Raw genomic sequence first — 26,881 nt, 5'->3', positions numbered from 1 at the left:
ACAACATCAGATGTGTTATATGTTAAAGTTTTGTGTTTTGTTTTATTCTGTAAGTTAAGATCCTGTAATGTTATATGTTGTATATGTTAAACTGCAACTACATAGTGTCCATCATTTGCAGAAGTACAAGTTAGGGATATTTCCTTTCTTGCTTCTCAGGTTGATTCAAAACCTTAATTTAGTTCATGAGAACAGGGTTTTGCGTCATGACTAAAAAGGATTACTATGTATTGTATTGTATTGATCAAATATGTTTTTCCGTAATCAATTGAAGTATTAATTATTTACTATTGTCCATATTCTTAAATTAATCTCATGATCCAAATTCATGTGTTATAATTTGCTATTTGGTTATTTGATAAAATGATGCAGTCTTTAATGTTAATCATTTTAAACAATTTCTTAAGAATCATATTAGAACATTACATCATGTTTTATAGTGAGGTGCTACAATAATAAAGGTTTTGTATCAGCTAAGATTTTGATGCTGCATATCTGTTGTGTTTTTTAGGTTGTATGTAAGAATCGAATGGACAATGCAAATTATTAAAAAGTCTATCATGGCAAAGACATCTGACATTCAACAAGAGACAACCCTTTTTGTTTCTCGCAGTTCTGACGGCGACCATACTGATGATTGATGGTTCTAAGAAAGATCTACAGAGTCAAGAAGATATACAGATTTGACAACCAATTTATAGACAATTTAACAATACTCAAGGGTTCCCAGACATAATTAAGAAGAAAAGAGAAATTGATGATTTCAATGGTCATGTGTGTTTTGGTGTAAGGAAAGGGTACTTATTAGTTTGTAACATTAGAATTAACGTCACTAGACAAAGTAATGTGAGGTTAAATGTTACGATAGGGCCTAAACATTTATTTAGTTGGACTAAAGGGACCTACACACAAGATGATAAATTTGGGTTTTGGGAACATATCATAAACAAAGTAGCTTTATTGAGTATAGTAATAGGATGCAGTAATAATGTATGTGAAGGTACATGTTTAATACCTATGGCAGATAAAGAAGAAACATTGTTTCCTATGAGAGTATTGGGAGTACCTGTCAGTAGTACACAATTATTATTTTATAAATTAGAGTATCCTGATTTTGTTTTTTCCACAGATATGTCAGAAACGGAACAGTTAGATTTGTCTGCATGTTTACATTTTGTGTCCAAAATTATTTGTTTGTCTTATCAAGCTGAAACTATATATCATTCATGTTTTCATAACCAGAGCTCATGTTCAGGTACAATTCAAAGTGTGAAAACATCTAACGATCTTGTAACGCCTATAGAGAAAGGTAGAGTATGTGTACAGGTAATGTCTAATGGGGAATTGATTAAAGCAATGTTTTCTAAATGTACGCATACAGAAATATTATCGAAAGGTCTGTATTGTATTGATGGCGATCCAATAGCAATCTATATATATGGAACTCAGATTAATGTTTCTCAAATTAATTCTCAAAAATTAAATGTTTTGCCACTACAGTTTAATTTATCACAAGTAAGTGAATTTCCATGGCAAAAGTGGGCAAATGAGATAAGGAAAGATGTAGGATTTTTAAATGTCTTGCAAAAACAATTAAAAGAAGCACAGATTGTATTTCAACATGAGCAAGGTAAACTCAAAAACATAGAACATGAATGGTCAATAGTCTCAGGTACATCTTGGTGGAAAAACTTTGCTAAGTCAACAGAAATTATGGCAAAATCATCTGTTGGCTCCGCTATCACCAATGTTTTGTTACATCCATTTATTATTGTTTTATTTGTGTCTTTTATATGTATTATTTTTCAAATATGTTTATTATGTAGAATAAGAAAATCATATTTAACTATTCGAGAAAAGATAAAGCAAGGAGAGATGATATTAAGGGAAACTTTAAGACGTAGGATGCATCAGTCTTCCACAGATTCTTTTTTATAATATTATCGTTTACATATCTTCCTGCACTCACTGAATGTGATATGAATGTGATACGAATGTTGTATGAATGGACAGCAAACATTTATTTATGGTACATAACCATAAACAGGGGGAAGTGTAAGAAATCATTTTTATACTTTTATTTTGTTCTGCACATTTTAGGCCTGAATGCAACTTGAGTGCTAGGAACATATGGTATCAATTAAGTGACGTAGTTTAGAGGGTCTTCTGTGGAATGCCGGTGTATCCTATTACTGTTCCAATAGGATTCCTTTACGTATACCCTAACCAAATGTAAAGGGGTATAAATTGGCATGACTACAAAGACAAGGTCTCTTTCCACGCTCTTTCCACGCTCTCATCTTCATCTCACCAAGATATTTAGCCTACAGTACCTTTTATCAACATTTGTTCCAGCATCGGTATTGTATGAATTGATAATTTGTTATCGAATAAACCTGATTAATAAGACATAGAAGCTGTGGTCTTGATTGCTGTTTGATCACTGGAGAAGCTTAGATATTCAAGACAAAGAATATTCTAACAGCCTGGCTCACTATATAATTGTAGGAGTCATGCTGTACCACTGGCTGTGTCGGGATCACTATATAATAATTGGAGTCATGCTGTACCACCTTCTGTGTCTGGCTTGCTGTGTAATGATAGGAGCCATGTTGTACTACCGTCTGTGTCTGGCTCACTATATAATGGTAGGAATCATGCTGTATATTTCATCTCAATTAAAAAATATATTTCCGAGGAAGTGACCCACTGCAGAAGAAACTTGGGACACTCCTGCTCTAGAAGAAATTGTTATTTCTCCCAAGCCTCACTGGGAACAGGGGAGTATAACCTTCACAATGAGGACAGCATTACAAATTTGAAGGGCATAACATGGGGGCTTAGGAAGAACCAGTAAAAAAATGAGGCACTTACCAACACATGTAGGAAGTAGAATCCAGAAAGGGTGTGTTTCTAAGCGAATGTCTTTGACAATGATATTTTGCAAGTTTCTAAAACTAAGATAGATTTGAGATAAAAGGAAAACTTACATAACTTCATGTGAAACTCTGTGGGGACAAAGGGTGAAAAATTGATCACCAGTTAAAACAGATTTGCCTGTTTTTTGTCACTCATATAAATTCCTGTTTAAAATGTAATATTTTCCTTCATAGCATAAATCACCTTGTATTGCAGTGGCATGACCCTGCCCTAACTGATTTTTATTGTAAAATGCAAGTGAATAACAAAAGGCCCTTTGTTTGAGAAGCAGTTAATGTAATGTGATGAAATGAGAACAGAAAAGGAGAGTGATAGGAGGGAGCAGGGAAAAACCATCTGGCAAAATCAGATAGCAAATGGAAAAGTATGTTCTTTATGCCTATTTATATCATAGAAATAGGCCAGAAACACCCTTTTTTATATGTTTAACTGTGTAACACCAGACTCTATCTGTATGGATACTCTTTAAAATGTTTTCATTTTGTTAGATAAACTGCCAGATCAATTTGAGCTGTAACTCAGGTTTACAAAGTCACTTTCTTGCACATATGTTGAGGCTCACTTCCGTTGCCAAGTTGAACCAGCCAGGCATTTGGCACTATGCATTAAGAAATGCAATGTGGGGATGCTAAAACTTGATAGTATCTGATGTATGGACAATGGGAGAGTAGGATTCAAATGGAATTTACTTACACATTAACAGACATACTTCCAGACACCTGTACCTAAGGAGGCGACAGTCTATCAGCTAGAGACAGCTCTAGTTTGGTGCTCCCTCACTCACTCACACACACACACACTGCCTCACAGAGTCTGATCACTGGCATATGGGGCATGTGGGGCCCTGGCTGGTGCTATATAAATAAATGTAATATAATAGGTAGTGCATCACATAAAAATTTTGACCACATTGTATATGGTATATGTTAGTGCTTTAGGTGATGCAGTGCCAGCTGATGTGCCACACCCATTCAAATGGAACATTATCATTTTTGCTAGCCACCCTTAGTAATAATACACCTGTCAACGGAGTATGCCTGCTCTTACATGCTAAGTTTAATAAGAGAGTGTATATGACTTGGAATTTTCATGTAAGGGCATGTAAGGACTTCCCCATGAATCCTCCGTTAACTAATGGGGAGAAGGTGACAGATTCCCCACTTTCTCCATCTAGTGTGCAGTGAGATAGGAGGGTAATTGGAGGTAAAGGCACTATCTATATCCTCACTTAACCACATTCCTTACCCAGAGGGGTTATAGATCCATTTGGAGAGTCACAGACCTAGTGTGGCACCTCTTCCTCTCCCACCATCTCTGTGTCCCTGTGGGATGGAGGGAATAGTGTCATATTAAAAAAAAGATTTGAAAAAAAAGATTTTTTTCAAATCTATATTCACACACCAAATGCCAGAGGTACCCCCTACCTCAAGGAGGGTTTTGGGGCAGTAAGGAAGATTCATTTTTGTAAAATATTGGGTTTTTTTTAGGTCCATCCATGTAACCTATATCTATTATATACTGCTGTACAATAGCGACTCTAAGTGGCTGGAGGCTGTGTTTCATCCTTCATTCATTTGAATGAGTCTTGTAGATTTAAATGGAGCCCACTTTTTTTTTACAATTTCTGCCTTCTACCCCCTCCCATCCCATAAGATAAAGATATGGAGGTGGAATTGTATGGGGTAGGTCCATGCATTTCCTTTGGCTTTCTTAAAGGTAAGGGGTGATATGGTTATAGATGCCCCTGATGGGTAATTTAGACATTTTCTAAATCCAACCCCCCCCCCCAGCCAGGGATGGGGTATACCTGGGCTCTCTGCAAGTTCAAAGCTTTATTTATTACCGTACCTAGAAACTCTCCGGGTTTCCCGTAGATTGCTGAGTGAACACTGCTTCTCCAGTTCTCTGGGTCAAGATCCGAATCCTGCGGGTCAGGGGAGCTGGGTCTTGACACGCCCCCCCTTTCCCCGCCCATTTTATCTTTAAATGGGGTGGTGCCCACTGCCGTCAGCAGGAACGTCCCCCGACATCAGCGGGACCAATATGCTCTGTGTGCATTCATTGAAATGATCTGGGAGATAAGGCTACTGGATCTACAAAATGACTTACATTCTAAGATATTTTGTATTACATAAACAAGAAAATATCTGCATAAGAACCTCGCATGTCCAATACATAATTCATATTCTTTGTCTGACACCCTAGAATATATTACTACTGGGTAGTTCTGCATATAAATGGTTACAGTTCTGAGTCCTGTACAATTATATCACCATCCAAAGCAAGTCAACTGGTTTAAGTTTTCACCATAAATATTTGTCAGGAACACACATCCTTGTCTTTAGGCAATGACTCAAGGCTGGATCCCCGCACACACTCTGTAGTTACTTATACAATAAAAAAACACAGCCTTTGAATAGCACTTTTGTAGTCAAGTTATTTTAAAAAATATACCATCCCTAAATTATTTCCTTAATAGGAATGTTGTGTATTTATGGTCAATAAGACAGACTGTGAATCTTTGCTCTGTTTGAGGTTATTATCAAATGTTTTTGTTATAAATATTCCTGCATAGCTATTAAAATAGTCCTTTTTATTAGAATTACAAAAGTTTAATATAAATTGACAACCTGTTTAATATTTTGTAAAGCTTTATAAAAGCAAACTCAATAGTAAAAAAATAAGGTATCACTAACTGTGTAGAGGGGAGGAGTCATCAAAATTGTAATAATACAAAAACCTACAAAAATCTGCAGTATTTTTTCAAAAAAAGATTTGTGGTATAGTATGCAAATGCTGGCATGTATCAGTGTTTCCACTGATTTCAGAATTTAGATAATTTCAACTGTGTTTATAAAACATCCTGGGAGCAGGCATAAATAGATTTTGGCAGCTGGATTTCAAATTATAAGTAAAGCTACCTAATAAACAATTAGCTGCTTTGCATTGGTTACTATGTCTTTCAAATAAAGCTAAGATTAATGTTTGAAAAGCACATGAAGCTTTAATCTAGATCCCAAAAATCTGCCAAAGGGTATCATTAATAGAAACCTTAAAAAACATCAGTTAATAGTGTTGAAATACAATAGTATAACCAGAGCTGGAAAGGTAGGAATAAGCTCAAGTCCATATCGGGCTCAGTTTATCTAGAGGAGAGAAGTGTAACTTTGGGTCCTCTCAAACATCTGGAAGAGTATTGGGAGGACCTGTGCATGCAGTAAGTGAGTCTAGTTGTGCATAACCAGCTGGTTTGCGTCTCGCTCAACCGTGGCTCAGCTTGTGCCATGCTAAAACCAGCTCAACCACCTTGTAATGCTGCCCTGGGGAAGAACGTAGGCAATATGTCCAATATACAGTAAGTAATGGGATACAGGTACGCAGTCACAAAAATCAGGAGCAGGCGGTAGATAAGAGAGAAACCTGAAACATAATCCTAGGGTCAAGGGCAGGCAGCAGGTAAATCGAAGAGTCTGTGTTACAGTCCAAGGGTCAAGGGCAGGTAGCAGACAAATAGAAGAGTCTGTGTTACAGTCCAAGGGTCAAGGGCAGGCAGCAGACAAATAGAAGAGTCTGTGTTACAGTCCAAGGGTCAAGGGCAGGTAGCAGACAAATAGAAGAGTCTGTGTTACAGTCCAAGGGTCAAGGGCAGGCAGCAGACAAATAGAAGAGTCTGTGTTACAGTCCAAGGGTCAAGGGCAGGCAGCAGACAAATAGAAGAGTCTGTGTTACAGTCCAAGGGTCAAGGGCAGGCAGCAGACAAATAGAAGAGTCTGTGTTACAGTCCAAGGGTCAAGGGCAGGCAGCAGACAAATAGAAGAGTCTGTGTTACAGTCAAGGGTCAAGGGCAGGCAGCAGACAAATAGAAGAGTCTGTGTTACAGTCAAGGGTCAAGGGCAGGCAGCAGACAAATAGAAGAGTCTTTGTGACAGTCCAAGGGTCAACTTTAAAACAAGTTTATTTAAAACAAAGAAATATTTTCACAGTAGGTAACAAACCTTGTCGCTAAACATGCAAGAGAGCTAAACATGTAAGAGAGAGGCTGAGGGAGTGTTTTAGCTGTATGGATTATCAGAGAGAGTGAATGCATGTATGTTTAAATATGTAAGTGCATGTTATTAGAGTGGCTGTGTGTATGTATGTATGAATAAGTATATGGTGTTGGAGGGGCTGTGTGTGTTTGATGTTAGATTGGCTGTTAGTGTGTATTCATATATAATTGTGTATGTATGGTAATAGTTTTATGTACAGTGCCCTCCACTAATATTTGCACCCTTGGTAAATATGAGCTAAGAATGCTGTGAAAAATTATTTAACCATTTGATCTGTTCTTCAGAAAAATACACAAAAATACTCTGCTCTCATGGATATCAACACAACACAGGTTTATAAAAAAAACTGTTGTGAAATATGTGTGGCACAATTATTCACACCACTATAAATTCATATGAGACAAATAGATTTGAAGTATATTCCCATTGATATTTTACATGTTTAGTACACCTGGTATAAATATTAGGTAACACATAGGCCAAATTCACTTAGTCATTCATCACAATGGGTAAGAGCAAGTGGCTGTAACAAAACAGCAAAAGCTTTGAAAATGCCGATTTCCACCATCAGGGCAATAATTAAGTAATAATTAAGTTCCAGTCAACTGGAAATGTTATGAATCAACCTAGAAGGGGACGTGTGTCTATATTGTCTCAACACACTGTAAAGAGCATAGTTTGAGTGACCAAAAAATCTCCAAGTATCACAGCGGGAGAATTACAGAAGTTAGTTGCGTCTTGGGGTCAGAAGTTATTTGGAATGAATTTAAGAAAAAAGCCTCTCCTCTAATCCAGAAACAAACTCAACCGTCTTCAGTTTGCCAGAACAGAAACTACTGGATCGGGTTCTATGGTCAGATGAAATCAAAATAGAGCTTTTTGACAATAAACATCAGAGGTGGGTTTGGTGCATGCAGAGAGGTAGCCATAAGGTAGTACCCCATGCCCACTGTTAAATACGGTGGTGGCTCTTTAATGTTTTTGGGCTGCCAGAGAACCTGGGAATTTTGATATATAACATCATGGACTCTATCAAACATCAACAGATATTAAGTGAACACCTGACTGCCTCTGCCAGAAAACCTTAAATAGGCCATTGCTGGATCTTTCAACAGGACAATGATCCAAGACATAAATCAAATATTTACCAAGGTGCCAATATTAGGGGAGGGCACTGTATGTATGTGTGTAAACAGTGTAGAGCTGCCCTGACATCATACCCCCAACATCCTAATTTATTCTAATGCCCAACCCTAATTATTATTCCCAAGCATCATATTCATACCCCCTTCATCATTTTTCTCCTCACTACCATTTCCCTCAATGCCATTATCACCTTAATTTCACCACAATCATCTCCATCCATCTTCATGTGAAAATTGCCCCCCAACTCCAAAAGCACTATGTCCCACAGTGCCACCTTTGTCCTTAAACAGTCATGAGTGCCACCTTTGCCTCCAAAACAGCTTGTCTGTGCAATCTATGCCCCCAAACAGCTTCTTTGTGCCATCTTTACCATTTCTCCACACCTAATCCATACACTATAATGTATTACAATATATACTACATTGCAAACAAAACAAAAAAAAGACACACATTGCATCAAAAATTGTTTGTCACAAATCTCCGCACTCTTTACTTGGACTAACCAGCTATGTTTGCTCTAAATATCATCCAAAAGCATCAGGCCTCAAAGCCAGGCAGCAGCTCACAATAACTTACTATCTGTCTGCACAACTCAACCTTGTTAAATTCTGTTTTCTGTCAAGGGATTTGATTTTATCAGAAGCTTCAGATTCTATATAGGCAGAAAAATCCCACAGCTGAAAACAAGGCCACTCTCTTTCAAGGGAAACAAAACCAGCACAAGTCAAAACGAGAGACACGCATCAACACAAGGCTTTAAAGGCTCCACCGGGTATTCTTTTCTTGTAAAGGGTAAAATGGACTTCAAGGAACACAGAGTTACTCTTACTAATCTTTCTAAAAGGGAAAGCAGTGTTCCTCTGAAATCAGAGGAACATTTTGTCAGAAACCGGAGGCTAATCCTCTTCCACTTAATGGTTTGAGTGGAGCAAGCCTGAGAATAAACATATTAAACAAAGAAACTTAATTGTCCATATCCAACACCAGCTATAGCATCTTGGCCTAAGCCCCTCAAAGAGACCCCTTCTCAAGTTTTAAGCCCCAATCCAACCCACCTTTCACAATTTATAACATTTCAAGCTCTGAAAATACAGATATCAGGCCCAGCCATCAAGACGCTGGCCGGCAACATGGCTCAGCAGAGCACCCCAAGATAATTCTAACCTTCACCAATCATTTTATCTTCCTTGCAGGACTTTGCCTCTGACTACTAGGAATGAAATGCCACAGACAAAGATATAGGTGGACAATAAAATGCAGCTGACCCCTATGCTTTAGATTTAAAGTGGACATGTCAAATAAAATGTCTTAAAGGCACACTCCAACCATCAAATGCACTTTAATGTATATAATAGCTAAAAGGTCTCTTTACATTTTTTTCTGTGCTCAGAAGAACACATCAACCGGCACATGATATACTCTGGTGGTGGTTCAGTGTATGCTCTGGGGAGGTCTAACAAGACCGGTTTGCATGTGTGGAAAGTGTTATCATTGATTTCAATGGCAGCACTTTCTTGCCACTGATTGACTTCTTCAGGCCAATCAGTGGCAAGAAACATCAGGAGATAGTGGGGATCTGCAGCCTCTCCTTACAGTACGGTTTTTTTTGTTTAATTGAATGCATATAAAAGTTCTTACAGATTACTTTCATATATTTAATTGTTCAGATGGCACCTTAGGACACAGGATCTTTTTTAGGACTGGCGTGTTACCTCTGTCAATTTGATTACTTGAATGTAAAAGAAACTTAATTCATAAGGGGGGAAGAGAGACACGATGCGATACAGGCATTGGTTTATTGCCCGTAACCTGTCTGTAAAACTCATAAGTTTTACTGAATGACATAATTAATTTAATAGTGTCTGGCATCACGTGCAAGTCTTAATGTTATGAGGACCTCTACATAAAAAAGTTGGGCAACATTAGTTCATATTGTGGCCTCATAATATAAAGGTACATTGTGTGTTTGATGTGAGAATGCTTGTATAAAGTGTTCTACTAGAAGGGCATGTTGAAGACATAAACGTCATCCTTGGCAAGGTCATATAAAAAATATAATTAATACATTAGAACTAATGAAATATGTGTTCCAAGGATATTAAGGCAGGCCGTAAGGTGAAGAAAGACTGTACTCTGTACTCTTAATGGAAAAGTCACAACAATGAAAGATCAATTGTCGCCTGACATCTGAAGCTTAACATTTTTCCTTTACATTATTTTCGTGTCCTAAAGGTTGCCATCGCAAAAGCATTATAATACAATGTTGTAACACAAATAATGTTACTTAAGTTTTTTTTCTTTTTTGATTTACCTATAAACAGATAACCACATTAGAGAATTCTACAAGTGATTTGGAAATTTAATGGCATTTTTTCAAATGTATGATATATTTTTTGACATATTGTATTAAAACTGAGAGACAGCATTAGGAAATGAATTGTTGACATTAATAGCTAATATTTATTTGGCAAAAAAAATAAAGGATGACAAATGTATGTGTTATGCATGTAGTTTTCTACTTTTTTTTACCCAAGGCTTCCAAAACATCTGTTGTTAAATCTCAGCGCCTTCCATTATCAGGCAGACTTTGTAAACTATTGATAATCAATTCATTAAGGTGGAGCTTACAAGTAAATTGTGCTAGGAATGTTATGATCCATTTTTTGTCCTAACTAATGTTTTTGTATTGGGTAAACAAAACGTTTGAGTTGAACAATCAAGTTGTGTCTGGTTCTGGACTTGTATTGGCCATTACATGTTGGTTTCCATTAGATCTGTACTTAATGCGTAGGCAGTCTCATAACACTGTATAAGCAGTCTATAGCACTATACCCCTTAACTTCAGCACATCACAATACCTGCTTGATTTCCAGTAGAGATAACAGAGATTTCTGTGTTGGAATATGCAGTAAAAGCAATGTGATGAAAGCCACGGATTAAGTCACGCACACATCAGCTTCCAAATCACCTTCATGTCAGTGATATTCTGCTCCCTACAGGATGGGGAAAGAAGTTGGGTTTCATAATTCGCTTTCGTGCTAAAACTGTGCATTGTTATAGGTTAATGACTGGAATGTACATGTTAAAGGCTATCTGTCAGAAAATAACACGTTAAATATATTGTTTGAGATTCAAAAAAGTAAATATAGAAACATTCTGAATGTACCAAGATATATATTTTTTCTCCACATGTTCATGCGCCCCTTGTGTTGATATATCGTTTCTGTGAACACTTGTGAGGAGTGTCATTTTGGGAGCTGCGGAACCCGTGGGGAGTATATTTATATATTTTTATTTCTCACATTCACGTGAAGGTGGTTCTTTTTCTATTTCTATGTACCGAGATATCCCTGGTAAAAAAAATACTATTTTCAACAGACTTAGGCTAGAAATGTCATTTGAAATGCTGGAATGAAATTGCACAGAATGTTGTATAGCAAGGACCTAGGATGATTAAGGGCATCTCTAATGAGAATATTTATGCGGCCTTAAGTTCCTTTGAATGTTCACTAGTGGGGCAAGCTTGTCTTTTATACAAAAATATCTTAATTTAGTGACCAAAGGTCCTCATGGAAAATGTAGTCTCCCTTCCTCTGTAGAGACTATTACACAAGTAAATCTGAAAATCTGTTTGGTTTTGCAGAAACAAGGACAACCATATTACCGTATTTGATTGATTATAACACAAGGTTTTTTTTACAGCAAATGCTCTGAAAAATATCCCTCGTCTTATATTCGAGATCGCGTCTTCTAATCAGACCTCATATAGAGGTTTGACTACAAGACTAAGATCCAGATCCCCCGGAGCGCTGTAGGGGACCCGGATCCTTCTCTCTGGCAGCCGGTGGGCGTCTGTGCGCATCCCGCAGCCGGTGAACATTTGCGGGTTGCGCACAACTCGGGCAGTCATGTGATGCCAGCGCTCAGTCATAGAAGCCCCGGCAGAAGTACTGGCCAGCAGCTGAGGAGGTCTGCATCACACAGACCTCCACTGGCTGCCCCACTAGACACCAGAGAGTCTAAAGCATGGGTCACAAGTAAAGGGATGCACTGGTAAGTGTGTGTGTGGGGGTAAGAGTGGCATGGAGGGGTTCAATGATTTTCTGGATTCAGAGTGGCATATAGAGGGTTAAAAGGCATATCAGGCAGGCAGAGTGGAATATAGGGGGTTTAAAAGAATATCAGGGAGGAAGAGTGGCATATAGGGGGTTAAAGGCATATCAGGGAGGCAGAGTGGCATATAGGGGTGTACAAGGCATATCTGGGGGGCAGATGTGCATTACTGGGGCAGAGTGGCAAATAAAAGGAAATACAAACCAAAAAATCATTTTTTATTAAATATGAAAACATTTTTACATTTGAATTAATATTTACTAGTAAAACTTTTTTCTTGTAGGGTAGTCTTATAATCAGGCTTTTTCTTTTTTCCTAAATTAATATTCAAATTTTGGGGGGTCGTCTTATAATTAGGGTCATCTTATAATTGAGCAAATATGGAATTTACATCTATAAAATTAATGTAATTTAATGAAATATGCAGTATAGGATGAAGAATTGTAAGCCTGTTTAGAGGGATTGTTTTACTGTTCTTTTTATTGCATGGATACATTTTGATTATTTATAAGTATCTTTTTACAAACCAGGTCCTTATATTGACTTGGCTGGTTATGCTACATAAGAGATTGTGCCCAGGTGACATCTGATTGAACAGATGTTTTATAGTGACAAAACGTTTGTGATACAACTTAGTGTAATGCCTATTGATGTCATCAAGAGACATGAATATGTATGAGTATGTAAAGTATTAGAGAACAAAATGAAAAACATTTTGTGAAAAAAATATAATAAATAGAACTGCAGAACAGACAAAAATAGCCATACTTACAAACCCTTCCCCTTTTGTTAAGAATATAACATTTTCCAACATGACATGTTCATGCCACCCAACATTTCCAGTCTCCAAATTAGAACCCTGTGTTGGTGGACGTGGCAATTTATAGGTTGTGGGGTTTTTTAATAACAGCACAGCATATTTTAATGGCCAATTCACTGGCAAATTTCCAGATTACTGAGTTTTTTTAAAATAATTAATAATGTTTTGGCCATTACAGCCATTAGTATTGGCCATGTGGTCAATGTGCTCTCTGAATGTTCAGGTAGTTCCTTGGTATTCATTTGATCTGTTCAAGCTCTATACAACTGGTTATTTTATCTAATCTGCCCCTAAATTATGCACATCTGGCACACGACTTGCTACTCTGCCCCCCAGATATGCTTCAAACCCCCTATATGCCTCGAGCAAATACGGTGTGTATATATATATATATATATGTAAACTCACTGGCCACTTTATTAGGTACACCTGTTCAATTGCTTGTTAACACAAATAGCTAATCAGCCAATAACATGGCAGCAACTCAATGCATTTAGGCATGTAGACTTGGTCAAGACAACTTACTGAAGAAAGGGGATTTAAGTGACTTTGAACGTGGCAGTCAGACGGTCTGGTCAGAGTATTTCAGAAACTGCTGATCTACTGGGATTTTCACGAACAACCATCTCTAGGGTTTACTAATGGTCCGAAAAAGAGAAAATATCCAGTGAGCAGCAGTTGTGGATGAAAATGCCTTGTTGATGTCAGAGGTCATAGTTGAGATGACAGAAAGGCAACAGTAACGCAACCACTGTGACATTCAGATGGGAGGGTCAGACTTTGGCGTAAACAATATGAAAGCATTGATCCATCCTGCCTTGTAGCAATGGTGTAGGACGGTGGTGGTGGAGTAATGGTGTAGGAACATTTTCCTGGCACATTTTGGGCCCCTTAGTACCAATTGAGCATCGTTTAAACGCGACAGCCTACCTGAGTATTGTTGCTGACCATGCCCATCCCTTTATGACCATCTTTTGATGGCTATTTCCAGTAGGATAGCGCACCAAAGCTCACATCATCTCCCACTGGTTTCTTGAACATGACAATGAGTTCACTGTACTTCAATGGCCTCCGCAGTCACCAGATCTCAATCCAATAGAGTACCTTTGGGATGTGGTGGAATGGGAGATTCGCATCATGGATGTGCAGCCGACAAATCTGCAGCAACTGCAGGATGCCATCATGTCCATATGGACCAAAGTTTCTGAGAAATGTTTCTAGCACCTTGTAGAAAGTATGCCACGAAGAATGAATGCAGTTCTGAAGGCAAAAGGTGGTCCAGTCTGGTACTTACAAGGTGTATCTAATAAAGTGGCCAGTGAATGTATTTATATATGTTATGTGCTCACCCACACCTCTTTTGCCAAAATATATTTTTTTAATTTTTAATATTAATTAACCCCACTATTTAGTTCCAGTCAAACACCCCTTTGGGCTCATCACATATTTATTACAATCAAATAATGTGTGGGATTGGAATTCACTGTTCAGTTACTGTTTTTATTTTCTCTTCCAGCATTGCTTCATTAAAACACTAGAGGGCGATCTCTAACCAATTATTTATTCACTTTAGATTCAAACTTGGTTTCCTAAAAATTGTGCCATATCTGCTTTTTCAGCTTTCAAAAATAATCCTCCAAAAATAGTTTTCCACTTTCAAATATGTTATTTGTCTGTTACGTGATATTATACAGTTTAAGCTCAATGAGTTTCTAGTTGCTAAATGGTAATTAAAATAAAAACAAAATACATTGTACTGGTTACCTACATGTCCTGTTTCATTTGGTGGGGTATGGCGTAAATAGGTCGGCTTGGAACAGACGTGAGTTCGCCTGTCTGTGTTCACATAGTTATGCAGATCTATGTCATTTGATGTATAACTTGGTGATGCATACTATTGTATGAAGCAGCTTCTTATATAATAGTCAAAACCCAGTAGCCTAAAATAAGTTGAATTCAGGCTTGGAGCCAAAAGTACATATTTTTACATAATACATGGCATTAGATGCAGGAGTAATGTGCTACACATCATGAGGGAAGACAATGTTCACCTGATGTGGCCAAAAGTGTCACTGGATCTAGTGAGGGTTTTATATAATCGTCCATGAACCCTAGCAGCACTGAGGTATGTAACTAAAGAGTGGCTTTACCACTATGAAAGAAAATATCATGTCTCTGTTGTGCATTTAGGATTTAGCACCAAGATTATAATTGTAGTCCATAATCATGTCTATGCTGAAAGTTGTATGACATATGTCATGTATATGTATTAAAGCAAAAGTGCAATACTACCAGTTTAAATACCTAGGTGCTAATATGGTGTGTCACAGCAGGTTTCTGTAGAAAAAATATATTTAAGTGGAAGGATTTCCATGCTCTGGGTTAGTAGATCAATCTAGAGACACTCTCTGCCTAGGTTCTGCCCATTCCTACATATTTCCTGTCCCTTTAAGGTCTAACTAATTCAAAAGACTTAAAGGAAATCTGGCAATTCAATAAAGGGTCAGAAAAAAACAGGGTGCTAGGTTGTATAGCGAGAGGCATTAATAGCAGGAAGAGGGAGGTGGTTCCGCCACTTTAAAGTAAGGTCACCAGATTTTTAAAATGAAATCCAGGGGCATTTGTTTTTTAATTGGCAAATGGTAAAAAACATTTTATAAGCATATTTTCTTCAAACTATATATGCAGTGTATTTAGTGTGTGTTTATGAAGTGATTGTATGATATATACGTTATTTCCATACCTGGGTTCTCTCCGGGTTTGACCGCTTCATCGTTTCTCCGGGTCAAGACCCGAATCCTCTGGGTCGCAGGAGCAGGGTCTTGACACGCCCCACTCCACGCCCATTTTCCCTTGAAATGGAGGTGTTTCCCTCCACCGATGTCAGCGGGAATGCCCCCGACATCAGCGGGTAGTACTGGACGCGTCCTGCAAGGGAAGGCTCCGGGTAGCCGAAGCTCAGAAGTTCCCAGGTATGGTTATTTCTCACATTTTGTCCATGAGATAAAAACAAATACTTCTTACAATCTTTTGGGAATGGGATTGGGAGTAATCAGTACACTAAAAATAAGTCATCATACACAGGACGCCTGAAGCCACAATTTAGCGCCATCCTTATCCTTTTTAATAAAATATGCAGACTGAAATAGAGTTAATAACACCAAACCTTTACTTTTCCTCTCACTGATTTCTGGGCCTAGAAAGTTTTGTCCTCTGAAGTGACTACAAATTCAGGAGGATGTTTTATCTCCGGATAAGTAAAAATTAAATAGTTAAATTTATTCCTACAGTAAGTAAAGTGCAAGAAAACAGATGATCAAATACACAAACCAGGACAGGCTCTACCACACTGACACCCAAACACACACACCAGGACAGGCTCTGCCACACTGACACTCAAACACACACACCAGGACAGGCTGTGCCACACTGACACCCAAACACACACCGGGACAGGCTCTGCCACACCGACACGCAAACACACACACCAGAACAGGCTCTGCCACACCGACACCCAAACACACACACCAGGACAGGCTCTGCCACACTGACACTTAAACACACACCAAGACAGACTCTGCCACACCGGCATCCAAACACACACACCAGGACAGGCTGTGCCACACTGACACTTAAACACACACACACCAGGACAGGCTCTGCCACACTGACACTTAAACACACACACACCAAGACAGACTCTGCCACATCGACACCCAAACACACACACACCAGGACAGGCTCTGCCACACTGACAATTAAACACACACACCAAGACAGGCTCTGCCACACTGACACTTAAACACACACACACCAAGACAGACTCTGCCACACCGACACCCAAACACACACAGACACCAGGACAGGCTCTGCCACACTGACACTTAAACACACACACACCAGGACAGGCTCTGCCACACCAACACCCAAACACACACACACCATGACAGGCTCTGCCACACCCAAACACACACACCAGGACAGGCTCTGCCACACCGACACCCACACACAGCAGGATAGGTTCTGACACACAGACACCCAAACACACACACCAGGACAAACTCTGACACCCAGACACCAAAACACACATACCAGGACAGGCTCTGCCATACCCAAACACACACTCCAGGACAGGCTCTGCCACACCGACAGCCAAACACACACATACCAGGGCAGGCTCTGCCACACACCAACACCCAAACACACAGACCAAGGCAGGCTCTGCCAGACTGACACCCAAACACACACACACCAGAACAGCAAATACACAGCCAAATACACACACTGACACCCAAACACACACCAGGACAGGCTCTTTTATTAAAAGTTGATCATACTAAACCACATGATGAATGTGCATTGTTAGAAGTATTGAACCATGTATATAACAAATATATAACTAAGCACTTTGCCTCACTATTGTTCTTAACAATATGGCCCATTGTGTTATTATTTCATTAAATATTCAAGATACCCAGAGAAGAGGGGACAGCTCTAACTTTTTAGTGTAAGCGATGAAAAGAATACTCAAAGTCAGTAATGTATTGTTTGTGACTGCACCAGAATCCTTTTCCATACACAGCCTACTGTTTCAGCATGTTCTGGGTTAAACAGTTGCACTCATTTGTAATAGCACACTTTAAATCCATATTTCAATGATAAACCTACTGCATAGGACTCTGACATCAGTCTTGATAAATTTAAGGTATTATTGACAAATGTAGTTTTTCTTATTAAATGTGTCTACTGTATTTCTTTCTAGTGGTAAGACATCTTCCCTACAGGCATTGACTAAAAATGATGGCTTCTGGCGTAATGACCCTATTAGAACAGGCAGTTTGCTTACGTGTCCTAAATAACAGGAACAAATTATCTTGATGCCTGCATCTTAAAGTGTAGTAGAGTGTAGTAGAATTAGCTTCTTGCTTAATGCTTCTACAATCATCTTGATGTTCTAGAAATAACCAGAAACATTTATCTTTCTAATATTTCTACACATAAATTCCTAAAAAGCAACTGCCCCAAGGGTATTACCTGTGAGTTCATAAAATAAAAGGTTTATGGAGAATTCCAGAGCGGTCCTTGCATTAGATGACAGCTTAATGAACCTGCAGCCTTAGATCAGCTGATAGCGATGTAAATTTGTACAGTATCTTCTTCTTGACCTCTCATTCTGAAAAGAAGGAAAACAGACAGCTTCTGCTTATCTCAGACATTCCTCATCTTATCCATGCTGGCTTGTATGAACACCCTGACAGACACTGTTTGCACATGCTTTGGGCTTGCCAAGACCTAACAGCCCTGTAAATTCTTCTGTGTGCACTGCTTGGGATGAGTCAGTAAATATGTTCACTTAAATGAAATAAGCTTGTCATCAACTGTTTACATAATCACACAAATAAAAACCTTTATATACAGTCATATATATATGTGTGTATGCTGCATATATCTACACCAATCATGGCACCTGTCAGTGGGTGGTATATATTAGGTAGCCAGTGAACATTTTGTCCTCAAAGCTGATGTCCTCAAAGAGGAAAAATGGGCAAGCGTAATGACAAGGGCCAAGAGTGGTCCAAGGAAGAAAAAGTGGTGAACTGGAAACTGGGTCAAAGGTAACCAATGGTGTGTGGTCAAAGCCAACAGACAAGCTACTGTAGCTCAACTTGCTAAAAAAGTGAATGGTGGTTCTGATAGAAAGGTGACAGAACACACAGTAAATTGCAGTTTATTATGTATGGGGCTGGGCACGTAAGCAGAAGAACTGGACCATGGAGCAATAAAAGAAGATGGCCTGGTCTGATGAATCAAGATTTCTTTTACATCACGTAGATGGCCCGGTGCCACCTTGCCACTTAAAGGACATAAAGGATCTGCTACTAAGGTCATGGTGCCAGATACCACAGCATACCTTCAATGACAGCAATGACATGGGGGGGCTGAATGGGGACAGAGGTGACACAGTGAGGGGCTGATTGCGGACAGTGGTGACACTGGGAGGGGCTGAATGGGGACAGAGGTAACACTGGGAGGGGCTGATTGGGGACAGATGTGACACTGGGAGGGGCTAATTGGGGACAGAGATGACACTGGGAGTGGCTGAAAGGGGACAGAGGTGACACTGGGGGCTGAATGGGGACAGCAATGACATGGGGGGCTGAAAGGGGACAGAGGTGGCACTGGGAGGGGATGATTGAGGACAGAGGTGACACTGGGAGGGTCTGATTGGGGACAGAGGTGACACTGGGGTGGGAGGGGCTGATTGGGGACAGAGATGACACTGGGGAGCTGAATTTAGAGCTGTTTAGATTAAATTTCGGGCGGCCTGGGGGGCAGCTCGTCCCTGTCAGGCACTGATGTTGGATGAGAAGGCCTGGTTCGCAATATCTGTTCCAGTCCCAGACGTTTCTTGTAGTTGGCCACCAGGTTTGCACACATCTCAGAAGGGATTTTGTCCCACTCCTCTTTGCAGATCCTCTCCAAGCCATTAAGGTTTCGAGGCTGATGTTTGGCAATTTGAACCTCCAGCTCCCACCACAGATTTTCTATGGAATTAAGGTCTGGGGACTGGCTAGACCACTACAGGACCTTAATGTGTTTCTTCTAGAGCCACTCCTTGGTTGCCTTGGCCATTTGTTTTGGGTCATTGTCATGCTGGAATACCCATCCACGACCCATTTTCAATGCCCTGGCTGAGGAAAGATGGATCTCACCCAAGATTTGACAGTACATGGCCCCATCCATCGTCCCTTTGATGTGGTGAAGTTGTCCTGTCCCCTTAGCAGACAAACAACCAAAAAACATAATGTTTCCACCTCCATGTTTGATGGTGGGGATGATGTTATTGGAGTCATAGGCAGCATTCCTTCTCCTCCAAACCCGGCAAGTTGAATTGATGCCAAATAGCTTGATTTTTATCTCATCTGACCACAACAGTTTTCCTCTGAATTATTCAGATGTTCATTGGCAAACTTCAGACGGGGTGTACATGTGCTTTTTTGAGCAGGGGGACCTTGCGGGCGCTGCAGGGTTTTAGTCCTTCACAGCATAGTGTGTTACCAATTGTTTTCTTGGTGACTATGGTCCCAGCTGCCTTGAGATCATTGACAAGGTCATCCTGTGTAGTTCTGGGCTGATTCCTCACCATTCTCATGATCATTGAAGCTCCACGAGGTGAGATGTTGCATGGAGACCCAGACCGAGGGAGACTGACAGTTATTTTGTGTTTCTGCCATTTGCGCATAATCACACCAACTGTTGTCACCTTCTCATTAAGCTGCTTGGCGATGGTCTTGTAGTCCATTCCAGCCTTGTGTAGGTCTACAATCTTGTCCCTGACATCCTTGGACAGCTCTTTGGTCTTGGTGGAGTTTGGAATCTGATTGATTGATTCATTGCTTCTGTGGATAGGTGTCTTTTATACAGGTAACAAACTGATATTAGGAGCACTCCCTTTAAGAGAGTGCTCCTAATCTCAGCTCGTTACCTGTATAAAAAGACACCTGGGAGCCAGACATCGTGCTGATTGATAGGAGATCAAATACTTATTTCACTAAAATACAAATTAATTTATAACTTATTTGAAATGCATTTGGATTTTTGGGGGGTTATTCTGTCTCTCACTGTTCAAATAACCCTACCATTAAAATGTTAGACTGATCATGTCTTTGTCAGCGGGCAAATGAACAAAATGAGCAGGGGATCAAATAATTTTTTTCCTTCACTGTATATATATATATATATATATATATATATATATATATATATATATATATGAAGATATATATCTGTGCTTTTTCTTTCCTCCCTCACATCCTATAAGTACATACTATTTATCAAAATGCCCTGTTAAATACTCATATCTGATCCTTTTTCTGCCTTCCAGAAAGTTTGTTTAATGAGCTATATATCTGACAATACAAAGCAAAGGAAGCTCTATCCATACCGGAAAATAAAACATCAGTGATATTTAAGCCTCTTCCTTTTAACAATTTGAAATGAATTCCCAAAGGAACAAAAGAATGTCTGTTAATCTGAGAGGGAGCCAAATATAGCAATATTTTATACACTGCCAAAACTAACAACATGTTTGGCTTCAAAGACACCTGCTTTTAAAGATGAAACAAATCTCTAATCCAGAATGAAAGATCTGTTTAATTATATATTACAGCTCATGGAGGATGTACAACCAGCAGGTGAAGTAAAAAGAAAGTATTAAGCTTTGGATTGTTACAATTTATATTTCTTTACGTAAGTAAATATGTATGCTTTGCTCTTAGGAGGTTGCAGGATGTTATGTAATAATATGCTAGTATCAGATTAAAATAAAATTTTCAAAAAATATTGGGTTTTTTTAAAGACAAACTAGTTTAGTTCTTGCATGATGTGATGTTTTCAGGCAGCTGCATATTTACCATTATATCTGTTCTAGCTCTGTAATTTTATCCCAGTCAACTAGACAAATACCCTGTTGTCTTATCATACTACCTGTGGTAAACAGTGGAGTGGCTCAGTCTTAACCACCCAGCCAGACCCACTGACAAATTAAACACTATGGAGGAACAGACTTCATTAGACTTACCATAAAGAATCTACTCAGTGTGGCATCTGAGTAGGGAAGATCTAGGTCTGCACATAAAGGAAGTTTATTGGACAAATTTTAGATAGACTAGGATTTTATCGTTGCTGTATATAGCACTGTTTTATGAGCTCAAGGAGAAATCTATTTTTTTCTCATGGGCTTCTCTTTAACTAAATGGTGCCATACTAAAATATCAAGCAAACTCATTGATATTGACAGCTTATCATTTGCCCTTTACAGATCTCGTTGATATGACCATGTTATTGGAAGTGTCCTCCATGAGCTTTAGCTAGGCTGTCCATACCTAACAAAGTGAATTTGCTTTAGCTAACCTTTGTAAGGTCTCCCAGGAAATAATCTGATTATTATACTATAATAATCTTGATTTAAGAAACTGATTTAAAATTGATTCAAGTAGACAACAGGAAAAGACAAAACATGTAAAACATCTCTACCTATCACTGTGATTATTGATTATTATTTTTTACAGATCTACAAATATTTGTAAAAAAAATCACACATTTCAAAATGTTTATTCCTGGCATGTTTAAAACTTCTTTCATATGGAAAGGGTTGCTGCCATTCGAGTAGAAATGAATAAAACAGGAAGCAAAGAAACAAAGAATTTGCCAGCGGATAAGAGCCATTGAACCCATCTAGTCTTTTTTTCCTAATGTAAGACTCTTAATCAGTCCTTAATCTTGTCTTAGACTCAGCTCATCATTGATCCTAGAACATGTAGATGTTAAGCATATCTCTGACTGGGTGAGACTTAATAATGTGAAAGGTACAGCCGTCAAATTAGCGTATAGCATGAAGGAGCTTTAAAATATATGTCTAAAATCAATAAATGATCAACTATGGAAGAGATCCATGGGAGTTTTCTTCTTTCCAATGTTTCCCATGTTATTCAATCAAGATTATGTAATTATGCTTATACCAACTTTTCTAAAATAGCTATTTTTGTCACTGAGGAAACATAGACATTTACTAAGTAAAATAAATGTAAAGCTGTTAACAACTCCAAAACACTTAGCATTATTGACCATTTTGGTGAAACTATATTAAGAGCTGAACAGTTTGAGTAACACATATCAACCAAGTAAACTAGGTTAAACTAAAGCCTGTAAACCTTGTTAACGTTAGTCATTAATATAAAGTATAGTAGTAATAGTATATAAGTATAGTATATAAGACCCAAATTGTTATTTTAAACTGCATTATATTTATAAATCTACCCCACAGTAGTGAATTATACTACCATGGAGAATATACAATGGTAATAAAAGCATTAAAACACCCACCAACACCCCCGCCTTAATCAGTTCAGTAACTTTATACCTCTAGGATTGGGGGTACTTTGGATCCCAGAGAAGATGTCTTCTTCCAAAAGAAAACTTAGGTCATATCAGCACTTTTTTATAAAATTTGGGGAAAACCAGCAGATCTTACGATGTCCTATGTCCTCTGAACATCTATTAAAGAAAACTCCCATGTTTTTATTACTACTATCAGAGCAAGTTTTGAAATATTTGGTGCAGTTTTATTTTTTTCAAAGAAGTTTTGTATAATATAAAGTTTTTAAGCAGCAGCAGGGTATTATCAATTTATCTGTGTTCTAGCTGTATTATCTAAGCCCAATTTACTAGACAAACCCCCTGACTCTTTATTATACTGTCTGAGGTAAACAGTAGAATGGCTCAGTCTTAATTAGCCAGCCAGACACTCTGGCAATGCTAATGTAGTCCGTTCCTCCATAGCCTCTCATTTGTCATAGAGAATCAGCCTGGTGTTTGTGCAGGAAAAGTCATTCAAAGGTCTTTGAAACAAAATAAGATAAAAACAATACTATATATTTCTGCTCATAGCATAAAGATATAGGACATCTTGATGTAAAATTTATCTTTTATTCATAACATTAAAGAAATGCCAGTATATCCACATACAGTCCTTAGGATTTCCTGACGCGTTTCATCCAACTCAAGGACTTAATAGTAGGTGTTTCCTCCTGTATTCATCAGCATAAATATATACCTCCCCAGTTTGGAACAACACATGTGTGGAATATTTGTTAATTGTGATTAAAGGGAAGGGAGATTTCCATTAAAACAGACTATTGTCACAAGTTATTTGGATACATATAGATCTATCAATGTATTGAAGACTCTGTCTTATATGTAATTATACGTAATGAGTTACAAGAAAAAATGTTTGAATTAGTGGTTCCAGGAGATATTTGTCTCTATTAAAACATGAAAGGTGTTTCTCCAAGTGTTAAGAGTAAGAGCTGTGATTAGCATTCAGCCAACCAATGAGGGGTTTAGATTGAGACTGACTTTATCCAATTGTCTGTTTTAATAAATGTTAGATAATGCTTCTAGACATATCTTTTTTGATGTCTCAGTATCCAAGGTGGGTTGGCCTTTTTGGTGACCATCTCCCCTTGAAGACTTCAGTTCTTGTCTTTGGAGGCAGATTAAGACAGAGGGAAGATCTGACCTTCCCTCTGGCTTAATCTACGGAGGGAAGGAAGAGACTACATATCTTCATGGTGGGAGTGTGATCCCAGATGAAGAAGAAGGGGATCTAGATCCAATGTGGCCTTAATTGGCAATGTGACACATAGTACTGGCACTCTTTTCTTTACCATACAACTGGTCTTGGGAAAAAAATCAAATTAAAAAAGAAAAATGAAGAGCCAGACTGGCATGTTAGTGGCAATTCTGGGGCACCAGTCCAAGCTCTATGTATGGAACTAATTAGCAGGAGAAAACGTATATAAAATCCACTTCCTCATATGAAATCCATTACCCACTATAATGTCCATATTTAGGTACAGAAGCCCATGATCAATGCAGCACTAAACTTTTACTTTAATGTGATAGAACAGACTACATGGCCATGTGTCCTTATTTAATGTCTATGCATTTAAAAAGGTGGCTGTCTGGTTGTTGCTAATGTAAATCTCTAATGTTGTCAGACGCTTTCTAAAGCTTGTCAATGGGACCTGTGAGAGTACGATAACCAAAGGAAGGAATCATTTTAAACAGGAGATGATTGGAAAGGAACACAATCTTACAGGAGACTTGGTGGATGTCAAGAAACTGTAATCAGTGGGACAGGCAGGTAAGGCTGTACATTTGTCATTAGTAAAAATGAAGCTAAAAATTGTTAATAATATATGTATTATTAGGTGTTGGAGAAATGCATGTAAAGGTGATATTTCACTTAGACAAAACATTAGTTGCATTCTCTAGTATGTTAAGCAAATAGATCTTAGCAGTTTTTAATGTTAAGTTTTGCTTTTATCTGATGGTTTAATCACATAAAAACAATACAGAAGTGTTTCAGAAGTTTTTGTCTCTATGGCAACAGCCTATCCATTTCTGCTTTGTGTCACATGACAATAAGGTGGTCCTGACAAATATTATGAATAATAATAATGACTGAAGAATTATTTCTGGGTAAAGCTGCATGAAAAGTCGGAAAAGCAAGTGGAACAGCATCTTTAGCAAAGTGAGCTGAACTCTTTGGCAAACTATTCAATGTATTAGAAAAATACATTTAGTGATGGGGTGTACACACAATGACTATGTCAGTTATTAAGATTGAGCGTTATACAACTGAATAAAAACAGAAATCCAATAGCAAGTCCTCTAGGTTGTAACCTGCAAGGAGTGGCATAACAAAAAATGTCATGGTCCCCTGCGAGACTTTCAGTGGGGCCCCAAAGCTCTTTCTACACATAGTAGCATACTTAAACACACATACTAGTACACTGTAACATACTTACACACACAAACATACTAACATGATTACATACAGTAACATATTTTTACACACATACAAACATACATATACATGCACAGTAACATACAGTCACGTGACATCAGGTATATGTAGTGCACACCTCCTTGCAGACAGAGTGCAGCTCAGCTGGTGCTTAACAATATCGGCACCTTTAGAAAGTTTACTTGACTACATAGCAGAATACGATACTTCCGAGAATGGAAATTTAGGTGTAGCGGTATAATTTATTAGATTTACTGATATAGGGGCTTCCTCGCTAGCGGGGGCCACAATATAGTTTTCTATTATTGTGTTAACAGGGTCTGGGAAAGCCATGTGCCTGCCCTTGCACACCCTGATTGGTCCTTTCTATGGTCATTTTATGGACCTTCTGCGCTAGAAGTGCGCGTGAAGCGTTTTGTTTGCTAGGTGTGTTTAAGCACCTATATTACAGCCTGACCTCCCTTGAACATACTCCTTTCTGCTTAGTAAAGGGATGTTGAAGTTCAGGTCTCCAATAACACAACAATACCAGCATTTAGGTAAATCCTAGCTTTGAACACAAGGACTGTAATCACTGCCCCCTGAAGTTGGATATTGACACCCCGGACTTAGTCCAGCACTGGAACATCACGGCCGGTTGTTAGTCTAACTATGAACAAGTATAGTAGTGAGAAAGACAGGGACACAATGTGATATCACAATACCCAAAGAATGAGTACAGATCGTCAATCCCATAAATGGCCTTTGCTCATGAAACGTTTCAATAAGCGAATGTGTTCTTATTATAGTTGTGAGATATAATGCTTATGTTATAGAACAAAACAATGACTTTACATCTAAGCAAAGTCAATATTAGAGCATAATAATTAGCCCACTGGGACACAGTGGGCTAGAAATGAACAGTGATTGAATCTGTGTCTACCCTATTAGTGTATTTTTCTCATGGTGTGTAAAGTAGGATGTTCCTGTCACCTGGAGAGTGCGGGGTCACAGTGCTTCTGATTAGAGAGATTTCCTCTCCCCACGCTGATCAGATTCATTTCTGCTCTGAGCTATCATCTCTCTTCACTGGATAATTGGGAGATTTCAGGAACTTGGTAACCGCCGGAATTCTGACAGGTCTGTGGATACACAGCACCAACAGAGCAGAAACGGCTGTAATTAGCAAGGGTATAGCTGTGCTCCCACGCACCCACCACCCCTCCCACCGTAGGTCCTTCAGGACACAGTGCCTCAGCGAGAGTGACACACACCCCCTCCCCGAGAATCACTTAGGAAAACCCTTCCTACAATGCATTGACCTGTGGTGCTACTTTGTGTGTCAAATTAATGGCTCTCAAGATACACTGATCAGTCATCATAGATTGCACATTTGTAATATCTAAGATGTACCAAAATGATCTGACACTTACCTGTGCACCCTGGTAACAATGCATATCA

Source organism: Sceloporus occidentalis, unplaced genomic scaffold (genome assembly GCF_023333645.1).
Source record: "Sceloporus occidentalis isolate IW3139 unplaced genomic scaffold, rSceOcc1.0.p SCAF_30, whole genome shotgun sequence".
Taxonomy (NCBI): Eukaryota; Metazoa; Chordata; class Lepidosauria; order Squamata; family Phrynosomatidae; genus Sceloporus; species Sceloporus occidentalis.
Note: the sequence above shows the minus strand (reverse complement) of the source record.